The sequence below is a fragment of the Arachis stenosperma genome, chromosome 5, assembly GCF_014773155.1.
Source record: "Arachis stenosperma cultivar V10309 chromosome 5, arast.V10309.gnm1.PFL2, whole genome shotgun sequence".
Lineage (NCBI taxonomy): Eukaryota > Viridiplantae > Streptophyta > Magnoliopsida > Fabales > Fabaceae > Arachis > Arachis stenosperma.
The window spans coordinates 86,733,719-86,747,516 of record NC_080381.1 but is presented as its reverse complement, the minus strand read 5'-3'; the positions used below and the strand labels follow the sequence as shown (position 1 = coordinate 86,747,516).

At 44.0% G+C, this 13,798-nt stretch overlaps 1 non-coding gene across 1 annotated transcript; it reads left to right on the top strand.

Moving 5' to 3' along the window:
- The first annotated feature begins 11,117 nt into the window (after nt 1–11,117).
- On the top strand, nt 11,118–11,221 carry LOC130984197 (small nucleolar RNA R71). The gene has a single exon (XR_009088146.1). It is a non-coding gene; the product is annotated as a small nucleolar RNA R71 (small nucleolar RNA).
- The last annotated feature ends 2,577 nt before the right edge of the window (nt 11,222–13,798 follow it).

The following is a 13,798-nucleotide window of genomic DNA, read 5'->3' as shown; positions in this document are numbered from 1 at the left end:
AACAGCATCTGCAGTCCTTTTCAGTCTCTGAATCAGATTTTTGCTCAGGTCCCTCAATTTCAGCCAGAAAATACCTGAAATCATAGAAAAACACAAAAACTTATAGTGAAGTCCAGAAAGTGAATTTTAACTAAAAACTAATAAAAATATACTAAGAACTCAACTAAAACTACTAAAAACATACTAAAAACAATGCCAAAAAGCGTACAAATTATCTGCTCATCAGCAGGTTGTACCTCAATGATCCCCAGCTTCTCCATTACAGAGAGTGGCATAAGATTTATCCCTGACCCCAGATCACATAGAGCTTTTTCAAAGGTCATGGTGCCTATGGTACAAGGTATTAAGAACTTGCCAGGATCTTGTCTCTTTTGAGGTAAAATTTGCTGAATCCAGGTATTTAGTTCACTAATGAGCAAGGGAGGTTCACTTTCCCAAGTCTCATTACCAAACAACTTGGCATTCAGCTTCATGATAGCTCCTAAATATTAAGCATCTTGCTCTCCAGTCACATCTTCATCCTCTTCAGAGGAGGAATAGTTTTCAGAGCTCACGAATGGCAGAAGGAGATTTAATGGAATCTCGATGGTCTCTATATGAGCCTCAGATTCCTTTGGATCCTTAATAGGAAACTCCTTCTTGCTTGATAGACGTCCCAGGAGGTCCTCCTCATTAGGATTTTCATCCTTCTCATCCCTTGTGCATTCGGCCATATTGATTACATCAATGGCCTTGCACTCTCCTTTTGGATTCTCTTCTGTATTGCTTGGGAGAATACTGGGAGGAGTTTCAATGACTCTCCTCAGCTGGCCCATTTGTGCCTCCAGATTTCTGATGGAGGATCTTGTTTCACTCATGAAACTTGTTCCGAGGGTTACCTGAAATGTGTAGCTCGGTCGTCTGGCAAGACCCGAGGTAGGGGTTCCGTGACCCGAGCTTGGTGTGCTGAGCGGCTGGGGGTTGTACCTGCAATGACACTCCGATGCTTAAGTTAGCATGGGTCCAAGCAGATATTGAGTAGAATTAGAGTATGCCTTATACCTGGGTGCTCCAGTGTATTTATAGTGGTTGGTCGTGATCTTCCCTGGATAAGATATTCTTATCTTATCTTATCTTTGGGAGTCTTATCTCTATCTTTTGTGGAACCGCCTTTCCTAGGCCTTTTTCGGCCTTTAGGTTTTGGGCTTCGTTCCTTTTGATGGGCCTTCTTCTTTATTTGTCCGAGGTCCGACCTCAGGCGTGGGCCTTTGGGACGAGGTCGGACCTTCTGTGAACTTCCCGAGTTTGGAGAACTCGGTCAGGGTATGAACAGTGCCCCTGTCCGAGTTCGTCCTTTTGAGAGGTCGAGCTCGGGCATAGTCGTCTTTTCAAAATTTGAAAATGGCCGTGTCAGCATTTATTGCTTTTTACCGTTTCTCCTCGATTTTCGTTCGGGCTCTGTGAAGGCATTATTTATTTGCCCCTTTCCTCATTTTCTTTGTTTATTCTGTTCCCTTTCCCTTTTTCTGGGTTTTTCGCCACCTCTCTTTCGAGCATCTTCCTTCTTTCTCTCTGTTCTTCTACTCCGATTCTTTCTGTGCGTTGTTTTTCGGGGTTTCCTCTGCGTCGCTGTTTTCGTTCTTCTTGCATCGGAGCTCGTCGTCTTCTTCCTTTCTTCCAGGTTTGTTTCTCGTCTTTACTTTCGCTGTGCACATATGCTTTTGTTTCTTTTTCTTCTATGCTGGGGTTGCCCCGAAGAGAGGCGCCGCCATTGCTTTGGTTGTTTGTATGTGGGGGGGGGCTCTTTTCTCTTGGTACTTTGTTTTCGGGTTACTGCATTTTTCTGCTAAAAGAACTTTTGTTTTCTTGCTTCTGCTGAATGGGTTTTTTGCTGTCTGCCTATTATGTGATTTTTGGTTTGCTGTTGTATTCTTCTTTGTAGGCAAGATTTTTATGTCTCGAAAGGTGTTTCAAGCAATGTCGACCAAGATTCCGAGTGGTCTTGGTTGGGTAGATCCTGTTCCTCTAAGGGTCCCTTCTGTTGTAGATTCTGAGTATCTAGTTAGGTTCCGTAGGGAGTGTAGTATTTGTGAGAACAGGGAGTCTGAGCGGGATTATGAGCTAGTAGCCCCGGAGTCCGAGGAGAGAGTGTGCTTCCCGCCTTTAGAAAGTTCCGAGAAGCTATTCTTTTATGCTTACGATTGTTTTTTCTCTAAGCTAGGTGTACGACTTCCTTTTACCGACTTGGAGTCCGAGGTCCTTTGGTCTTGTAACCTTGCCCCTACGCAACTCCATCCAAATTCTTGGGCGTTTTTAAAGCTGTTTCAACTTTTGTGTCAGTTTTTGGGCGTATCCCCTTCTGTTTCTCTTTTTTCCTATCTGTTCGTGTTGACGAAGCCGGGGTCGGGTGCTGGGAAGGTGTCTTGGGTCTCTTTTAGGGCTAACCAGGGAAAGAAGTTTTGTACCTTGTATGATGAGTCGTTTCATGATTTCAAGAACTACTATTTCAAGGTCCGGGCTGCTGGAGATGTCCGACCTTTCTTTCTAGATGAGAGTGGGGAGCCTTCTTTTCCTCTTTGTTGGCAGGAGAATGTAGTGTCGGTTAAGTATACTTTTGAGAGTCTAGATGAGGTGGAGCAGGCTTTTGTGGGTGTGGTGAGCAGTTTATGGGGTCGGGCACCTCACTTGGATACGAAGAAAATGTTGGGAGATCCAAGCCTTCTCCGTTCCGAGTTAGGTAGTTCCCGACCTCTTTGAGATTTCATCTTAGTATTTTGGCTTCGTTTTGGAGGTTTTTCTGTTGTGATAATCCCTTTCTTTTGTTTCTGCAGAGATGTCTTCTCAGGCTGATTCCATGAAGTTCCTTCGTCGGTCGAAGAAGTCTGTGGCTGCTCGGAATATCGAGGCTGAGGCTTCTGCCCGATCTTCTCCGCAGTAGACTACCGTGGGTGTTCAGACTCGGTCGAAGACCATTCCGACTCCTCAGTTCCGAGCTATAACTCAAGATCCTCCGACCTCCGGACCCGGTCACCTTTCCCCGTCTTCGACCTCGGGTCCTCCCCCCAAGAAATAGAAGACCTCTCAAGAGCTTGCCGGTTTCAATGATAAGGATTTTGACGCTCTTGGTTGGATTGAGCAGCACATTCTCCCCCAGACCTTTATTTCTACTGATGATGCGTCTATGGAGCATCACTTTCAGTATATGGCGCGGAGCTGTGTTCGGATGGCTAGTCTTCATGCCGCTATTGCTCGGGAGTTCAAGAAAGCTCCCCTTGGGGCGACCAGCTCCCGACTTGAGAAGGCACGGTCCGAGCTTGGTAAGATTAGTCAACTGAAGGCTGCCAGGATTACTGAGCTGGAGGCCTCTTTGGAGGAAGAGAAAACTAGGGCCACCGCGGCTGTGGCGGCGGCGAAGACATCTGAGGAGATGGCGAGGGTGGCGACGGAGAACTATACTAAGCTGTATGCCGAGCTTGTGGAGACGAAGGAGAAGTTGCAGTCTGCTCGGGATGATTTTTACGAGCTGGAAGATAATGTGGCCAAGGGTATGGATGCTATGTTTGTGAATTTAAGGGATCAGGTCCGGGTTCTTGCTCCCGACCTGGATCTGAGCTTATTCAGTACGGAAAACATTGTTGTGGAGGGAAAGATTGTTCCTGCTCCTGCCGAGGATGAGGTTCCGGTGTCCGACCACAAGGCTCCGGTGTCCGACCCCGAGGTTCCGGTTGTGAACCCGACTTCACCTTTGGCTGAGGATAGATCTGGTGTGGAGGTTTCAAGCCGGGATGATGGTGCTGTTGATGCAGTCCCGATTTCGATGTTCCCTCCGCAGCCTTCTGTTGATGCGGAGACCGGAAAGGACCTTGATCCTCTGTGATCTTTTTAGTGGTTTGCCCGGCCTGTGGGCTTTTTGTTGGATGGCTTTTGTGAACACTTTTGGACACCTTTTGCTTTTATTTAGCCACTTGTGGTGACTTTATTATGCGGTGTTTGTGTTTTGACCTTTGGTTTCTGCCTTCGTGCTTTTTAGTTGTTTTTCGGATAACAACTTTTTAGCTAGCGTTTTGACTTTATGTTTCCGCTTTCGTGCTTTTTAGTTGTTTTTCGGATAACAACTTTTTAGCTAGCGTTTTGACTTTATGTTTCCGCTTTCGTGCTTTTTAGTTGTTTTTCGGATAACAACTTTTTAGCTAGCGTTTTGAATCTTCTTTTGATTTCGTTCTTTTCGCTTGTACTTTTTAGTTGCTTTCTGTAAAGCAACTTTTTAGTAAGCGTTTTTCGAAATCCTGGTTCTTGCCGTTTTAAGGCTTCTTTCTTGGGCCGAGCTTTTTCTTCGGACATCGGGTGCTCGAGTACCTCCTTTTTGTTAGGTCCGACTTTGTCGTTGGTCGGTTCTTTTGAGTTATTGTAATCTCTTTTTATTTTGGCTTTTTGAGCCATTTTAGAGTTACTTTATAACTTTTCCCTTTGTTGGGTCCGACTTCGTCGTTTGGTCGGCCTTTTTAAGTTATTTTTGTAACCTCTTTTTTATTTGGCTTTTCGAGCCATTTCAGAGTTACTTTATAACTTCTCACATTAATTTGAACCTCGTCGCTTTATCTTTGCCGACCTTGTATGGTCTCTTGGCAAATGATTTTTTGCGTTTTGCCGAGCATAAATTAATGCGCCTTGGTGGGGTACTTTCTAGGATTTGCTTCATCATGAGGAAGAGAAAATAGAGAAATTTGATTAGTATTAAAAAAGAAAGAATATTTACAAAGTGTTTACCCTTTAGGTCGGGTATCCTACTTAACCGGGTGTCTCATTAAAAAACCCTTGTAGGGAAAAAGAGTACACCTCGGGTTAAGTTTTTCTAGCTGTAGTACCGTCTTAGATTACAGGCGTGCCGGGTCCTGGGCAGCTCATTGCCTTCTAGGTCGGATATTTTGTAGTAGCCTGTCCCTAAGACTTCTGTTACTTTGTAGGGCCCTTTCCAATTTGCGGCTAGCTTTCCTTCTCCCGACTTTTGTGTTCCGATGTCATTTCGGATTAGAATCAGGTCGTGAATGGAGAAGCTTCGCTTTATTACCTTTTGATTGTATCTGAGGGCCGTTCGCCGTTTTAAGGCTTCTTCTCGGATTCGGGCTCTTTCTCGGACCTTGGGGAGGAGGTCGAGTTCTTCCCTTTGTGCCTGTGGGTTGCCTCTTTCGTTGTAGAAGATGACTCTGGGCGACCCTTCATCTATTTCGATAGGAATCATTGCCTCCATCCCGTAAGCTAGCCGGAATGGGGATTCTCCCGTTGTAGAGTGCGGGGTTGTCCGATATGCCCATAGTACCTGGGGGAGCTCCTCGGCCCACGCCCCTTTGGTCTCTTGGAGTCTTCGTTTTAACACGGCCAAGATGACTTTATTTGCAGCCTCTGCTTGCCCATTGGCTTGTGGGTGCTCCACCGATGTGAATTGCTGTTTGATTTTTAGTTCGGCCACCAATTTCTGAAAACTTGTGTCCGTGAATTGTGTTCCATTGTCTGTTGTGATGGAGTAGGGGACTCCGAACCTTGTGACAATGTTTTTGTATAGGAATTTGCGGCTTTTCTGAGCCGTAATGGTGGCTAAGGGTTCAGCTTCGATCCATTTTGTGAAGTAGTCGACCCCTACTATGAGGTATTTGACTTGCCCCGGTCCTTGTGGGAACGGGCCAAGTAAATCGAGTTCCCATTTTGCGAAGGGCCATGGCGCAGTGATGCTGATAAGGTCTTCGGGTGGCGCCTTGTGAAAATTGGCGTGTTTTTGGCAGGGGGCATATTTTCACAAACTCTGTTGCATCTCTTTGCAAGGTTGGCCAGTAGAACCCGGCCCTGACTACTTTTTTGGATAGTGCCCGAGCTCCGAGATGGTTCCCGCACATGCCTTCGTGGACTTCTTCGAGGACGCCTTTTGTTTCTGAGGTCGGAACGCACCTAAGGAGGGGGTTTGAGAATCCTCTTCTGTATAATACGTCGTGGATTAGTGTATAATTCTGGGCGTCCTTTGTAAGCCTTTTAGCTTCTTTTCTTTCGGCGGGAAGAGTTCCTGACCTCAGGTAGTTGAGTATGGGGGTCATCCATCCTTGCTGTTGGTTGGATATATTTAGTATTTCTTCCTCTCTTGGCACGGAGGGAGATTGTAAGGTTTCTTGGAGAAGACTTCTGTTGTTGCCTCCGGGCTTGGTGCTAGCAAGCTTTGAGAGGGCGTCTGCCCGGGCATTTTGTTCCCGAGGTATGTGCTGGATTTGTATTTCTGGGAAGTGGCGTAATTGTGCCTGTGCTTGGTCCAGGTATTTTTTCATAGTTGGGTCTTTGGCCTGGTAACTTCCATTTACTTGTGATGTGATGACCTGGGAGTCGCTGAAGATCGTGATTTTCTGGGCTCCGACCTCTTTGGCTAGCTTTAGACCAGCTAGTAGGGCCTCGTATTCTGCTTGGTTGTTTGAAGCCTGGAACTCGAATTTTAGGGATAGTTCTATCCGCGTTCCTTGGTCGCTTTCGAGTATGACCCCGGCTCCGCTTCCTGTTTTGTTTGAGGACCCGTCGACATATAGGTTCCATGAGAGTGGGGTTCCTGGGGTCTCAGTATATTCTGCGATGAAGTCGGCTAGATATTGAGATTTTATGGTAGTCCGGGCTTCATAGTGGAGGTCGAACTCGGACAGTTCCACCGCCCATTGTAGGATTCGTCCTGCCATGTCTGTTTTTTGTAGGATGTGTCTCATGGGTTGGTTCGTCCGGACTTTGATGGTGTGGGCTTGAAAGTAGGGACGGAGCCTCCGAGCCGTGAATACTAGGGCGTAGGCGAATTTCTCTATTTTCTGATAGTTTAATTCGGCCCCTTGTAGTGCCTTGCTTACGAAGTATATGGGGTGTTGTCCTTGGTCATTTTCTCGTATTAGCGCTGAAGCGACTGCCCGATGTCCGACCGAGAGGTATAGTACGAGTTCTTCCCCTTTTAAGGGTCGGGTTAGGATTGGTGGCCGCCCGAGGAATTCCTTGAATTCTTGAAAGGCTTTTTCACACTCCGGGGTCCACGAGAAGGGTTTCCCTTTCTTTAGGAGTGAGTAGAGAGGTAGTGATTTTATCGCTGATCCTGCCAAGAATCTTGATAGGGCGGCCAGCCTTCCATTCAGTTGTTGTACTTCTTTGACACATGTCGGGCTCTTCATATTGAGTATTGCTTGGCATTTGTCCGGGTTTGATTCGATGCCCCTTTGAGTCAGCATGAAGCCTAAGAACTTTCCGGCTTCTGCGGCGAAGGTGCACTTCGTCGGGTTAAGTCTCATGTTGTGTTTTCTGAGGGTGCCGAAGACACTGGCGAGGTCGGTCAGCAAGTTTCTGTCTTCCTGTGTCTTTACCAGCATGTCGTCAACGTATACCTCCAGTTGTAGTCCGATGTGCTCTGAGAACACTTTGTTCATTAGCCTCTGGTAGGTTGCCCCTGCGTTCTTCAGCCCGAAGGGCATTACTACGTAGCAGTAGTTTGCCCTTGGGGTTATGAACGAGGTCTTTTCTTGGTCAGGTCCGTACATCGGGATTTGGTTGTATCCTGAGTATGCATCCATGAAGGAGAGATATCTGTAGCCTGAGGCTGCGTCGACTAAGGCGTCGATGTTTGGTAGTGGATATGGGTCTTTGGGGCAGGCTTTGTTGAGATCCGTGTAATCGACGCACATCCTCCATTTTCCGTTGGGCTTTTTTACCAGGACCACATTTGCGAGCCATAGGGGATATTTTACTTCCCTAATGAATCCTGCATCTAGCAGTGCTTGTACCTGTTCTTCTATTGCTTGCATGCGCTCGGGTCCGAGCTTCCGGCGTCTCTGTTGGACGGGTCTGGATCCCGGGTATACTGATAGCTTATGGCACATCAGGTCGGGACTTATGCCTGGCATGTCGGAGGCCTTCCAGGCGAAGAGGTCGGAATTCTCCCTTAAGAGGGTTATGAGTTCCTCCTTTAGGCCTGCTTCGAGGTTTGCTCCAATGTTTGTTACTTTTTCAGGTGTGTTCCCGATTTGGGTCCTTTCGGTTTCTCCCTCTGGTTGTGGCCGAAGGTCTTCTCGGGTTTGAACTCGCCCGAGTTCTATTGTGTTGACCTCTTTCCCTTTTAGGCTTAGACTTTCGTTGTAGCATCGCCGTGCTAATTTTTGGTCGCCTTTTAGGGTGGCGATTCCCTTTGCGGTAGGGAACTTCATACAGAGGTGTGGGGTTGAGACCACAGCTGCCAGTCTTTTTAGGGTTGGTCGCCCAATGAGGGCATTGTATGCTGAGGTAACGTCGACTATAATGTAGTCGATGCTTAACGTTTTAGATTGCTCGCCTCTTCCGAAGGTAGTGTGTAGCGAGATGTATCCTAAGGGGTGGATCGGGGTGTCCCCTAGCCCGAATAGGTCGGAGGGATAGGCCTTTAGCTCTTTTTCTTCAAGTCCGAGCTTGTCGAAGGCCGCTTTGAACAGGATATCTGCTGAGCTTCCTTGGTCAATCAGGGTTCGATGTAAGTTGGCGTTTGCTAGGATAATGGTGGTCACCATAGGATCGTCGTGGCCGGGTATTATCCCCTGAGCATCTTCTTGGGTAAATGAGATGGTTGGCAGCTCGGGCAGGGGATTGTCTTCTCGGACATGATAGATCTCTTTGAGGTGTCTTTTTCGCGAGGATCTGGATGTTCCTCCGCCTGCAAAACCTCCGTTTATCATGTGTATGTGCCTTTCAGGGGTTCGCAGGGTCTGTTCGGCCCGATCCTCGTTATCTCCCCTCCTTCTCTTTTTGGTCTCTTCTCCTTTTTCCGCTATGTATCTGTCGAGTTTTCCTTCTCTGGCTAGCTTTTCTATAACATTCTTCAGGTCGTGGCAGTCATTAGTAGAATGACCGTAGAGCTTGTGGTATTCACAGTATTCGGACCGTTCTCTCCCCGCTCTCTTGTGTTTTAAAGGTCGGGGCGGTGGGATTTTTTCGGTGTGGCATACTTCTCTGTAGACGTCTACCAGGGAAACTCGGAGGGGAGTGTAGCTATGGTACTTCCGTGGTTTGTCCGAGTTGGACTCTTCTTTCTTTTTCTGTTCCCGATCTCGGTCTCGGAGTGGGTAGGTTGATTCCTTCCTAGAAGAGTCTCTTAGCTGGGAGGTTTCCTCCATGTTGATATATTTTTCTGCCCGCTCTTGCACCTCGTATAAGGAGGTCGGGTATCGTTTGGATAGGGATTGGCTAAATGGTCCTTCTTTTAGGCCGTTTGCTAGTCCCATGATGGCTGCTTCAGTGGGCAAGTGTTGTATGTCCAGGCAGGCTTTGTTGAATCGCTCCATGTATTCTCGGAGAGTTTCTTGGTTACCCTGTTTGATCCCGAGTAGACTGGGGGCATGTTTTGCCTTGTCCTTTTGAATAGAGAACCTTGTTAGGAATTTTTTGGTTAGGTCCTCGAAGCTGGAGATTGATCCTGGTGGCAGGTTGTCGAACCACTTCATGGCCGACTTGGTGAGAGTGGTGGGGAAGGCTTTGCACCGAATCGCGTCGGAGGCGTCGACCAGGTACATTCTGCTTCGGAAGTTGCTGAGGTGGTGACTTGGGTCGGTGGTGCCGTCGTAGAGATCCATATCAGGTGGTTTGAAGTTTCGCGGTACCTTCTCCTTCATGATCTCTTGTGTGAAGGGATCATGGTTGTTTTCGGGGGTGGTGCCGCGTTCCGTCCGGTCTTTCAACTCGGCCTCTATCTTCCGCAGCTTTTCTTCTAACTCTCTGCGCTTGCGAGCTTCCCTTCTCAAATCTTGTTCAGTTTCTTTCTGCTTTTTTATGTCTTCTTCGAGTTGTTTCAGTCGGTTTTGCTGTGCCCGTACTGCTTCTAGAATTTCTGAGCTCTCTTCTTTTTCGGGATTTTGTGGATTTTTGTTTGGAAGTGATGTCTTTGGGCGATTCTGTTTGTTTCCTCCTGGAGTGCGTGGTGATAGAGGGCTGTCCGGTCGTTCTCCGGTGTCAATTTCCTCTTCTTGTTCTGATGTAGCGTGGTTATTGTTGGGAAGGTCGTCCGCCATGATAAAGGGATGACTTCCAGGGTCCCCGGCAACGGCGCCAATGTTCCGAGGGTTACCTGAAACGTGTAGCTCGGTCGTCTGGCAAGACCCGAGGTAGGGGTTCCGTGACCCGAGCTTGGTGTGCTGAGTGGCTGGGGGTTGTACCTGCAATGACACTCCGATGCTTAAGTTAGCATGGGTCCAAGCAGATATTGAGTAGAATTAGAGTATGCCTTATACCTGGGTGCTCCAGTGTATTTATAGTGGTTGGTCGTGATCTTCCCTGGATAAGATATTCTTATCTTATCTTATCTTTGGGAGTCTTATCTCTATCTTTTGTGGAACCGCCTTTCCTAGGCCTTTTTCGGCCTTTAGGTTTTGGGCTTCGTTCCTTTTGATGGGCCTTCTTCTTTATTTGTCCGAGGTCCGACCTCAGGCGTGGGCCTTTGGGACGAGGTCGGACCTTCTGTGAACTTCCCGAGTTTGGAGAACTCGGTCAGGGTATGAACAAAACTGAAAGTGGCTTTTGACAGATCAGAGACTAAGTTTGCTAAATTAGAGGAGCTTTGTTCAGAATTCTCTGTCTGTTACTGAGAAGATGATGAAAAAGGCTTGCTATTGCTCAGCCTATTGCGTCCACCATTGTTAAAGCCTTGTTGAGACTTTTGTTGATCCTTCCATGAGAAATTTGGGTGATTTCTACATGATGAGTTATAGGTGTTTCCATAAGGTTCACCCATGTAATTTACCTCTGCTATTGCAGGGTTCTCAGGATCATAAGCTTCTTCAGAAGCTGCCTCTTTAGTACTGTTAGATGCATTTTTCCATCCATTCAGACTTTGAGAGATCATGTTGACTTGCTGAGTCAACACTTTGTTCTGAGCCAATATGGCATTCAGAGCATCAATTTCAAGAACTCCCTTCCTCTGAGGCGTCCCATTATTCATGGAATTCCTCTCAGAAGTGTACATGAATTGGTTATTTGCAACCATGTCAATGAGTTCTTGAGCTTCTGCAGGTGTTTTCTTTAGGTGAATGGATCCACCTACAGAATGGTCCAATGACATTTTCGAAAACTCAGATAAACCATAATAGAATATATCTAATATGGTCCATTCTGAAAACATGTCAGATGGACACCTTTTGGTCAACTGCTTGTATCTTTCCCAAGCTTCATAGAGGGATTCACCATCTTTTTGCTTGAAGGTTTGAACATCCACTCTAAGCTTGTTCAGCTTTTGAGGAGGAAAGAATTTATCCAAGAAAGCCGTGACCAGCTTATCCCAGGAGTCCAGGCTATCTTTAGGTTGTGAGTCCAACCATATTCTGGCTCTGTCTCTTACAGCAAAAGGGAAAAGCATGAGTCTGTAGACTTCAGGATCAACTCCATTTGTCTTAACAGTCTCACAAATCTGCAAGAACTCAGTTAAAAACTGGTAAGGATCCTCAGATGGAAGTCCATAAAACTTGCAGTTCTATTGCATTAAAGCAACTAGTTGAGGCTTAAGCTCAAAATTGTTGGCTCCAATGGCAGGAATGGAGATGCTTCTTCCATCAAATTTGGACGTTGGTTTTTTGAAGTCACCAAGCATTCTCCTTGCATTATTGTTGTTGGGTTCGGCTGCCATCTCCTTCTCTTGTTCGAAAATTTCTGAAAGGTTGTTTCTGGATTGTTGTAATTTAGCTTCTCTTAGTTTCCTCTTCAGAGTCCTTTCAGGTTCTGGATCAATTTCAACAAGAGTACCTTTTTCCTTGCTCCTGCTCATATGAAAGAGAAGAAAACAAGAAAAGAAGAGGAATCCTCTATGTCACAGTATAGAGATCCCTTTATGTTAGTAAAAGAAGAAGAAAGGGGAGAAGAGTGAAGAAGAATGGGTTCGGATTTTTTTAGATGAAGATAGGTGAAGAGAAGTGTTAGTAAATAATTAAATAGAAGAAGAGAAGAGAGGGAGAATTCAAAAATTAATTTTTGAAAAGGGGCTAGTAATTTCGAAAATTAAAGATAAGATATAATTAAAATTAAAAATTAAAACAAAAAAGAATTTTTGAAAAAGAGATGAGATATTTTCTAAAATTAGAGAAGGAAAAGTAGTTAGGTGGTTTTGAAAAAGATAAGAAACAAACACAAAGTCAAAGACTTAGTTGAAAAAGATATTAAAATCAAATTTGAAAAGGTGAGAAGATGAGAAGTTAGATAAGATATTTTAAAATCAAATTTTTGAAAAAGATAAAATTTTGAAAAAGATATGATAAAAAGATAAGATAAGAAGATGTGATAAAAAGATATGTTTGAAAAAGATTTAATTTTTAAAATTAAAATTAATTACTTAACTAACAAGAAACTAAAAGATAGGATTCTAGAATTTAAATATTGAACCTTTCTTAACAAGAAAGTAACAAACTTCAAATTTTTGAATCAATCATATTACTTGTTAGTGTAATTTCGAAAATTTGATATAAAGATAAGAAAAAGATTTTGAAAATAATTTGAAAAAGAATTTAAAAAGATAAGATTTTAAAAATTGAAATTTTGACTTGATTTGTAAGAAACAACTAATTTTAAAAATTTTTGACCAAGTCAACCCAAAATTTCGAAAATTTTGAGAAAAATAAGGAGAAGATATAATTTTTTTTATTTTTTTTTGAATTTTTGATGATGAGAGAGAAAAACATAAAAATGACTCACAACATAAAAATTATGAATCAAAACTCATGATGCATGCAAGAATACTATGAATGTCAAGATGAACACCAAGAATACTTTGAAGATCATGATGAACATCAAGAACATGATTTTGAAAAATTTTTTATGCAAAGAAAACATGCAAGACACCAAACTTAGAAATCTTTAATGCATGGACTCTAATAAACAAAAAAATGCATATGGAAAACAATAAACAACACAAAACAAGAAAACATCAAGATCAAACAAGAAGACTTGTCAAGGACAACTTGAAGATCAAGAAGAACACCATGAATGCATGAATTTTCAAAAAATGCAAGAAAAATTTTTAAAAGCATGCAATTGACACCAAACTTAAAAATTGACTCAAGACTGAAACAAGAAACACAAAATATTTTTGATTTTTATGATTTTATTATTTTTTTGGATTTTTATTAATTTTTTCGAAAATATTTTTGAAAAAAAAAACGAAAAAGAAAAGAAAAATTTTGAAAAAGATTTTTGAAAAGAAAATTACCTAATCTGAGTAACAAGATGAACCGTCAGTTGTCCATACTCGAACAATCCCCAGCAACGGCGCCACAAACTTGGTAGACGAAATTGTGATCATCAATGTTGTATTCTTTGTTGTTGTATGGAATAATTATAATGGCTCTTTACTATGTGTGGACACAACTCCGTTCAACTTAACCAGCAAGTGTACTGGGTCATCCAAGTAATACCTTACGTGAGTAAGGGTCGATCCCACAGAGATTGTTGGTATGAAGCAAGCTATAGTCATCTTGTAAATCTCAGTCAGGCGGATAATAATTAATTATGGAATTTAGAAAATCAAATATGTGTAAATAAACATAAAATAAGGATAAAGTTACTCATGTAATTCCATGGTGGGAATTTCAGATATGTGTATGGAGATGTTGTGTTCCTTCTGAATCTCTGCTTTCCTACTGCTCTCATTACAGTTTTCTTACATCATTCCTTTCCATGGCAAGCTATATGTAGGGCATCACCGTTGTCAATGGCTACATCCCATCCTCTCAGTGAAAATGGTCCAAATGCTTTGTCACAGCACGGCTAATCATCTGTCGGTTCTCAATCAGGTTGGAATAGAATCCCTTGATTC